This window comes from Schistocerca americana, chromosome 1 (assembly GCF_021461395.2).
Source record: "Schistocerca americana isolate TAMUIC-IGC-003095 chromosome 1, iqSchAmer2.1, whole genome shotgun sequence".
Classification (NCBI taxonomy): domain Eukaryota; kingdom Metazoa; phylum Arthropoda; class Insecta; order Orthoptera; family Acrididae; genus Schistocerca; species Schistocerca americana.
Window position 1 is genome coordinate 1,130,873,387 of NC_060119.1, and position 9,776 is coordinate 1,130,883,162.

Below are 9,776 nucleotides of genomic sequence, written 5' to 3' on the forward strand. Positions count from 1 at the left end.
AAGACATGCTTGAATTGATCGCTGTAACGGCGATCGCCCGCATTTTTCAGTTATAATGGTTAACTAAACTTGCTTGTAGTTAAGAGCAAAGGCACACCAGTTAGTCGTTGCCGATTTAAATTTCCCACGGCCGCCTCGGAATATTAAACTGTAGTTTACCCTGAGTATCTACTTACGGAAGCTTCTACTCGCTTGTAGGAAGGAAGTGCTCTGATGAAACACGACTCAAGGTTGGAAATTTGTTTCCTCCAGTTTACGGTACCACGAGGTTAAGCCTGTAGACCTAGTTACAAATGACAGTTAAAACACTAACAGTAAATCAGCTCTGCAGCGAAATTCTTCAGTTATTACATTCCTCGTAATTCCCTAAAATACTTTCTAAATTGTATGTGTAGGTCCTCGGTTCATCTCTGCATAATATATAATTGTTGGCTACAACGATAAGGTAAAGAAAATGCTATGAGAGGGAAACAGTAAACATAGAATGAGATATGTGATCGTTATGTCTGCTTGGGAGGCTTTATACAGATTATGTATCAAAATTCCGCGAAGATCTGTGTCACTTCTCAGATACTAACCACGCGCCTTGCTGTTCAGTTCGGAAGAACTGGATTAAATATTTATTTGCGCAGATTATCCAAAACTCGTCAGCCATATAAAAAAAAAAAAATCGTAGCCTTCCCATGATTTTGTATTTTTAAATCATTCAGCAACAGCTACACGTTTGTCAGCTTTTCGTGTGCCAGACACCCGCAAATCCTTTTGTCGGTATTTTCAAGGCCGCTGTTCTGTCTCAGAGAATAGTTTTTCTTCCCCATCATGCCACCCAATTACAGTTTATTTAATCCGTTGTTAGGTTGTTGCTTATTCCTATGTTTTCATTGTGGGTGTTTTTCCTACTTAAGCTGCAGTTGTATTAACGTATTATTATTAATATTATTTGTTTCACGGAACCTAAAGACGAAAATAATTTTCCCCTCGTCCTGGCAACGTACGATACTGTACTTAGATTACTATTAGGTCATGTAACGGTGTCGAGTGAGTGAGGCCGAAGTTTTCAGTACATCACACGTGGAAGATATGAAAGGCGTTAAGACATCCCATCCGGCATCTATATACTAGTAATGACGCGTTCCGGAACAATTATACACACTTGTTACTGGACAAATCCTTTTTTACGGATTAACCTTCGACAGTCAACTATATATACATCAACTAGTAGCCTTATATCTCGTGAGCCCCTGTGGCCTAATGGATAAGGCATCGGTCTCCTAAACCGGGGATTGTGGGTTCGAGTCCCACCAGGGGTACACAATATTTTTATTCTTCGAAATTTTGCAGTTTAGTATGTTTCATATTGATGTTTATCAAACTTTAATTAAAAATGATTTATTCGTATCAGATGGTTACAAAACATTGTTATACAGATATAGAAATTGAAAGCTATTTACCCTTCTAAAAATTTCTGTTTCTGTTCGCCTTCGATTTGTTTGACAATATCACGAGTTTTTTCGGTTAATGCAAATAATGTTAACACAACTTTTCGTTGATTTGATGTTTATTGATTGCTCGTTGCAATACGTGTTTTATAGGTGTGATGCAAGGGAATTTTCAACGCTGGTTAAAGTTTTTCCTCTGTTTGGTAAGCATTAAAATAAAACAGCTCACAACTATTGGATGTAGTATGGAATGCCGTGAAAGGTTATAAAATATACTGTTTCTGCTATAACGCGCAAGGAATGGCATTATTTAACTACATCATGATGTGCCTTCTTTCTGCGGAGAAATACACTGTGTTTGTCTTGGAGTAAAATGTCAACTGAATCTTTCCCTCACTTCTTAGTAAAACAACATTATAATAAATGGAAAGCGCTGTGTTAATCGGTTTTCGGGTTACAAGGCCATCTTCATTCACTGACTACTGTCGCCAAACAAGTTACAATGTTTGTAAACAACATTGGAAAAGAAGTCACACATCTAGACTGAAGCAGAAATGTTCAGTAAATAACGGCTTTGAGAGTGTGGTCGTAATGCAATATAAAAAGTAAAACGTTGAACAGTAAATAAATATAAAGGGAATAAACAGGAAAAACTTTTAACGCAAGACTGGAGCGGCAAGCCTACCTAATAGTTTATATTTATAAACGAAACCAATACAATAAAATATTATGAGCAGCTTATAGGGCTACTACAGGAGGCATAAAACATGGAGGGTGACACACAAAACATTAAAAGACAGAATTATCAACGTAGCTACAGAACATGTAAGGACCTTAAGCAATATCCATAAGATAAACAAAAATGATTAAATGCAGGAAAATAGGAGTGTGAGAGAACACGCAGTAAACGCCGTTTTTGAGATTGTGGAGGTACAGCATTTTACCAAGTAAAAAGCTGAACTATACACGAATATAAAAGAAGCAAACAGGAAAAACATTAACATTATACTCAAAACTGTCCTTGTGTAACAGTTTCGTTTAAATAAATGAACCAAGTAAAATAAACAGAATTTGATGAAAGAACTTCAAAAATTTTATTTACCATATGTTTCTGCTTCAGTCTATATGTGTAACTTCTTTGCAACATCGTTAACAAACTTTGTAACCTCTTTGGTGACAAGTCAGTGAATGTCTGAAAATGACCTTTTACATCGAAATCGGATAACACAATAAAAGCAATACTGAAGAAGGAAAGCGAACTAGTGCTTTTCTTGGCATAATCCTAATAGCTCCATTAAGCTGCTACGGCAACTCACAATTTACAAGAAATAAACGTTTCACTATTTAGTCACTTGTTTAAGAGTATTCTTACAACAGTTATACATCTATAATTTTCCATTTATGGGAAGTCCAGTTATTGCAGGAGAGGCAAAAGCAGTGCATTCTGTTAGAAAAGGTTACCGGCTACAATTTGACACATGATCTGACTTTGCAACATAGTTTTCCTTAGTATTATATTTTTGCAATACTGTGCAACTGAAATGTACAAATTTGCTTAATACAACTGAAATTTTAAATAAACTGCGAAATTTTTTCTAAAGAGGTATCAATAACCGCTGTAATTTTGTAGGTGCGTAAATAATTTCCTTTTTGTGCAGGATCCATCATTATGAGTAAACAAGACGTAGGTGGTTAATCATACGCTTCTCGCGTTCTGTTTCTGAAGCGCCTTCGTTATGAGTTTGCAGTTTAATGTATTTACGAGATACCTCCAAGCCTGAATCACAGCTGTTTTTAAAAATTAGCATATGCTTATAGATCATAAACATTTTATGCGCGTACGTTTTCTTTCTTCGTTATGCACTACAGATAACGATTATCCGCGATCTCTGTGTGTACCTCTTCCATTTAAAAAGTTCTTCTTTTACGGTTCTATACCTCAATCGTAAAAGCGGAACCCTAGTACAGTAACCGCTCTGTTGTCCGCCGCCCATTTGTGTGTTGTCTGTCCGACTCTTAAGAAACCTGTTCCTCAGAAACTGGTAGAGCTATAAAGTTGAAATTTTGGCCACAGATTGAGGTTTACGGTTGTTTAGCGGTGTAAAAAAATTAAGCTTCTAAGTTACAGCAATTAAAAGAAGCGGCCATTTGTCAGATATCTAAACACTCGCAAACACTTATCAAAACCCATAGGATACTTCCCATTGACCTAGAAGCATGACATTTGGCAATAAACAAGGTTTCACAACACCAGTAAAGCAAAAAAATCCGAAACTTGTACTAATTATATCACACGATTTTTAATTTTTTATCCGTCTGTCAGTTAGTTCATCTGTTACGACGCCGGTTTCTTAGGAACAGACAAATGAATTAAGCTGAAATTTGTCACATACTACGATGTATGGTCCCTTGGTGATGTAAAAAAATTTAAATTTTTATCTCAATGAAAACAAAAGATACGGTCATTTGTCATATTTTGATAACGCAGACTTGCTCATTAAAACTTACTTGTACTTCCCATTGACCTAGAATCATGAAATTTGGGAAGAAACAGAATTTAACAGTACAAGTAAGAGGGAAAATCGGAAAATTGGTAAATTCTAATTTAGTTTTCGGAGACCTCGACTGCTTAAATTTTGAATAAAAATCATCAGCAATGGCGGCCGAAGACTTCAGGCATAAGAAGTCACCACTATTCTGCCAATGGTCTTTCAAATGAGGGCGGATGGGCTGACAGAGGTTCTATACACTCTCTTGCCATTGGTGTGGGAAATAGTTATCACATAAATATATATATTAGAACTTAAATCTCATTCACCATCCGCCAAAAGCATAATGGAAAAATATTACTGCATGCAAACATAAAATGTAAGTTGTATTCATGTTTTAGTAAGTAAATGAAAATATTTTACCTAATTTTCCCTCTATGCACTTACAAACTTGAGTTCCCCGTTCGCTTCTGTTTCTATGTACGGGCTAATCTCAGGATCTACTGCAGAGATATTGACACAGTCTTCGAATTCCCGGAACTGACATCTTGCCAGAATCGATAACAGGCAAAAATCGTCAACATTCTCGATTAGCGACGTGGATGATCTGTGTGTATACGGAATTGAGTTTGTGCGGAAGCCTGTGTGCCAGTCCTACTCGCAATTGGCCTTTTAATTTCTTTATCTTTTTTTTAATGGGTGAGGTCACAAAGAATAAAGTCACATGCGATGTATGTAATTATTTCATACAAATGCCAGATTGGATAGCGACTATGGCAGACCACTGCGGCCAGTATTAGAAACTTACGTAAATCGAGAACAGTTAATTGACTTAAGCCAGAACAGCCATCATAGTCCGCAGCTCGTGGTCGTGAGGTAGCGTTCTCGCTTCCCGCGCCCGGGTTCCCGGGTTCGATTCCCGGCGGGGTCAGGGATTTTCTCTGCCTCGTGATGACTGGGTGTTGTGTGATGTCCTTAGGTTAGTTAGGTTTAAGTAGTTCTAAGTTCTAGGGGACTGATGACCATAAATGTTAAGTCCCATAGTGCTCAGAACCAACCAGCAATCATAGTAGCAAGTAACATTAGGAAAATTCGGTTAACGTGTCAACAGATAATAACACAGTCGGCATGATGCAGAAACGCGATAGAAAAGCAAAGAGCTTTGTAAGTGAAACAGTGCCAGATACGAATGCCGAACCTAACTGGCGAGTAGAAGAAAAAAAAATGGTTAAATGGCTCTGAGCACTAAGGGACTTAACTTCTGAGGTCATCAGTCCCCTAGAACTTAGAACTTCTTAAACCTAACTAACCTAAGGACACCACATCTATGCCCGAGGCAGGATTCGAACCTGCGACCGTAGCAGTCGCGCGGTTCCGGACTGAAGCGCCTAGAATCGCTCGGCCACGGCAGCCGGCTGGCGAGAGAAATTCGGCCTGCAGTCACAGACAGATCATTATCGCCAGATAATTTTGAATCGAACGAATTTAGCACAACAGAAACAGGTATAAGACAAAGCACGGATGAAAGCTTCGGCCAATACCATACGACGTATGAATTCACATTATTATTATTCTTTCTTTCTTTCCTCAGACGTTATGTCTCGTCAAAAATGGAAAGTGACGCGGACCTTGATCAAGCGTGACTTCCTTTTAACTGTACGGTATATGTTATGTTGCATTTAGGAACTTTCGGGTAATTGAACATGTATCAATAATTACAGATTTCTGTAGTTGTATATATATATGTTTGGATGTAGCTGTATTGCATTGATGTACTGGTGGATATTGTGTGGTATGACTCCTGTTGCTGATAGTATAATTGGTATAATGTCAACTTTATCCTGATGCACACATGTCCTTGACTTCCTCAGCCAGTTGGATGTATTTTTCAATTTTTTTCTCCTGTTTTCCTTTGTATATTTGTTGTATTGGGTATGGATATTTCGATTAGTTGTGTTAATTTCTTCTTTTTATTGGTGAGTATGATGTCAGGTTTGTTATGTGGTGTTGTTTTATCTGTTATAATCGTTCCGTTCCACTATAATTTGTATTCATCATTCTCCAGTACGTTTTGTGGTGCATACTTGTATGTGGGAACGTGTTGTTTTATAAGTTTATGTTGTAAGGCAAGCTGTTGATGTATTATTTTTGCTACATTGTCATGTCTTCTGGGGTATTCTGTATTTGCTAGTATTGTACATCCGCTTGTGATGTGATCTACTGTTTCTATTTGTTGTTTGCAAAGTCTGCATTTATCTGTTGTGGTGTTGGGATCTTTAATAATATGCTTGCTGTAATATCTGGTGTTTATTGTTTGATCCTGTACTGCAATCATGAATCCTTCCGTCTCACTGTATATATTGTCTTTTCTTAGGCATGTGTTGGATGCGTCTTGATCAATGTGTGGCTGTGTTAGATGATACGGGTGCTTGCCATGTAGTGTTTTCTTTTTCCAATTTACTTTCTTCGTATCTGTTGATGTTATGTGATCTAAAGGGTTGTAGAAGTGGTTATGAAATTGCAGTGGTGTAGCCAATGTATTTATATGAGTGATTGCTTTGTCTATTTTGCTAGTTCATGCTCGTTCTAGAAAGAATTTTCTTAAATTGTCTACCTGTCCATAATGTAGGTTTTTTACATCGATAAATCCCCTTCCTCCTTCCTTTCTGCTTAATGTGAATCTTGCTGAATGTATGTGATGTATTCTATATTTGTGGCATTGTGATCGTGTAAGTGTATTGAGTGTTTCTAGGTCTGTGTTACTCCATTTACCTACTCCAAATGAGTAGGTCAATATTGGTATAGCATAAGTATTTGTAGCTTTTGTCTTGTTTCTTGCTGTCAATTCTGTTTTCAGTATTTTTGTTAGTCTTTGTCTATATTTTTCTTTTAGTTCTTCTTTAATATTTGTATTATCTATTCCTATTTTTTGTCTGTATCCTAGATATTTATAGGCATCTGTTTTTTCCATCGCTTCTATCAGTCGCTGTGGTTGTAACGCCGGAAATGCATATCCTCCTATTTCCATCTATTGTACTATTATTTTTTTTCCTTGTTTTGTTACCTCAAGATATGACATTTCTGTCTCTTTATATATTGTAATTGCTTTACTGTTTGTATATATATTTATGCATTTATGTCGATGTATAATTGGTTTGTTTCGTAAATATTATTTGTATTTTTACGCTGGGTCTTGCCTAGGGAAAACTGCTATCGAACGATTACATCGATAGGTCGTGTGAAGACTCAAAGTGTGTAGGATCTTTGGTAGTGTTAACTCTGCCGCGTGAAGCGCGGGCAGAACAGTGAGAGTCTGGCGGGAGTAGCGAGTGGAGCAGGTGTTGTGTGACGCTCCCGCGAGTTGCCGCGCTTTCGGGGTTTGGCAGCATGTAATTGCGCTCGACTCGCTATGATAGTTTCTGACATGGTGTCGCGGACGGGAAGCATTAGCTGGCGCACATCAAGAGCCCGTTTCGCCTGGTGACCGTGTCGAGAAGAAGGCGCGCCAACATCCAGCTTCTGCAACAGCGACGGCCGACAATGAGTGACTGTCGCCACCTCCTCGATCGACGGCTTCAAACCTTCAATCAACCAACAAGGAAGACTAAAAGCACGTAAAGTTTCAGAACTGTATGGCAGACCTCAGCTTTTCAAATTGTTCCATTTGCCTCGCAAAATTACAGCAACTTAGCATGAACCTTTGTTGCTCATTGTCCCAATTGCATTGCCAAGCAGGGTCCCTTCCTTTTCCGAAATGAACCCGAGTGTCGTTGAAATTCAAACGCCAGCATAATTCCATTTCACTGCTTTAATTTCAAAGTTCAATTCAAGCATTAGCTGGCTACAATAGTTAGATTACACAAGCACAAATTAAGAGTGCTAGTTTTGTTAGCATATTTTAGCTTACCTGTGACTGCAGCTCAGCTTGGTACGTACTAAATTTTACTATTGTTAATAGTTCAGAATCATTTAATTCAAGTTCAAAGTTAAATCTCTTGTTTCTAAATTGCGTAGAGTCAAGTTGCTTTTGAAATGATTGTTGAGGTAGTCCAAGACTAACCGTATTTTACTGGATTTCGATGTGCTTCAGAAAGAAAGCTCACTATTAACTTCAGTCACTAAATTAACTTTCGATTTTCCGGTTTTATTAATTCTTTTGCTAAATTAAGTCAGAGTGTAGCGAAATTTATTACTTCTGACAAACTTTCAGTTTTCACACTACACGTGTCAACCTTCAGTTGCCACGCTTCTAGTGTTAATTATATGTGTAATAACCTTTCTTTTCAGTTACTATAGTAATTGTCCTTAGGACTGGCGACCGTGATTTCCCCCAAATCTCAAATATCTAATTACCGCTAGTTAATTGTTAACGTAACGGCCGCACATTTACTTTCTTTATTAACTTTACCCCTTTTAAAAATTAATTTCCACCAGTTTCTTTTGCATTTTTCCTTTCATTTAGATGTAACCCTTTCCTCCCTCTTTACCGACAGATTAACTTCGGTGACGATTGCTTTTCCCAAATTTCCATTAGGTGCACGCGGTTTAATTTTTCACTGTCATTAAGGTCGATAAGTGAGGGGGAGGTTACACGTGGCGACCTGGTGACAGGACAATCTTCAATTTTGAGGTTGTTCTGGACACGAATTTTGCATTGTGCGAATCTCGTAACGAAGTACTGGTTACGAAATGGTCGATACGTCAGCGGGAATATTAATGGGAGTAATCCTAATTATATTTGAGATTTGTCATTTATATTGAAAATTATTAAAATGAGTGAAGGCAACAATTGCCAAAATTTGGTAGCCTTGGATACGGAACAATCGGTCGAACAGTGGGAAACGCGCACCGCGGTACCCATTGTTCAGGGGCAGGCGGCTAGCATGAAAGACGCGACCGCCGAAACGCAACAAAGAGCAGAAATGGAATTCCAAACTTTAGAAAATGTTTCGGAATCGGAAGTGAAAATCAAATCTGAATCCCTTGATGACGAATACGGGGGGAAAATTATAGAGGAAGCCGCTGTGGAAGTAAAACCGGTAGTTTCCGGGAATTTAACTGATTTATTGAATGTTTTGATTAACGAAATCAAGAGTCAATCGGCCAAGCAAGAAGATCAGGCTGCCAAACAAGAAGCTCAGGCTGCCAAGCAAGAAGCTCAGTCTGAAAAATTTGAACGGATGCTAGACAATCAGAACAAAGCTATTAACGTTGTTATCAACAATGTTGGAGTTGTTAACACAAAAGTTGATAAAATCAAAGAAGATATTGTTGTAATTAATACCGAAATCGGTAATCTTAAACAGGAAATGATAGGCGTTCAGGCGGAAATTGCGAGCATAAATACTCGTTTTGATTCCGAAATTAGCAGAATCGAGAAAAGTGTAGGAGACGCAGTTGCTCCGATCATCGAGAATACGGTGACGGAACAAATTCAATTAGTGAGAAAAGAGGATCATCAGAAGGTGGAAACTTTAAAGGCTTTAGTATCCGAAGTAGATACCAAAGTGACGAAGCAGGCTAATACCTGCGAAGAGAAAAAGAGGGAAGTGGAAACGCTTGCGACAACCACTTGCCAAGTAATTACGAGAGTGTCGGAATTAGAAAAGAAACTTGACGAAAAACACAGCTATGTGCCAATCTATGCACATAGTTTGGAATTGTTGACGAAAGATGAGCGGTTCGACCCCTTGAAAAAAGGCGGTATACACGCGACGGATTTCATTAAGAATTGTGAAAGAGTTTTACCCAGATCATGGACTAATGAGAGAAAAATTAATGCGGTTATTGATGTGTTGGCTGGTGGTGCCAAGCGTTGGGGCTTAAACCTCAACATTACGAACCTGAC

At 38.2% G+C, this 9,776-nt stretch overlaps 1 non-coding gene across 1 annotated transcript; it reads left to right on the forward strand.

Annotated features, from left to right (window-relative positions):
- The first annotated feature begins 1,237 nt into the window (after window positions 1–1,237).
- On the forward strand, window positions 1,238–1,310 carry Trnar-ccu. The gene has a single exon. It is a non-coding gene; the product is annotated as a tRNA-Arg (tRNA).
- Window positions 1,311–9,776: the final 8,466 nt, after the last annotated feature.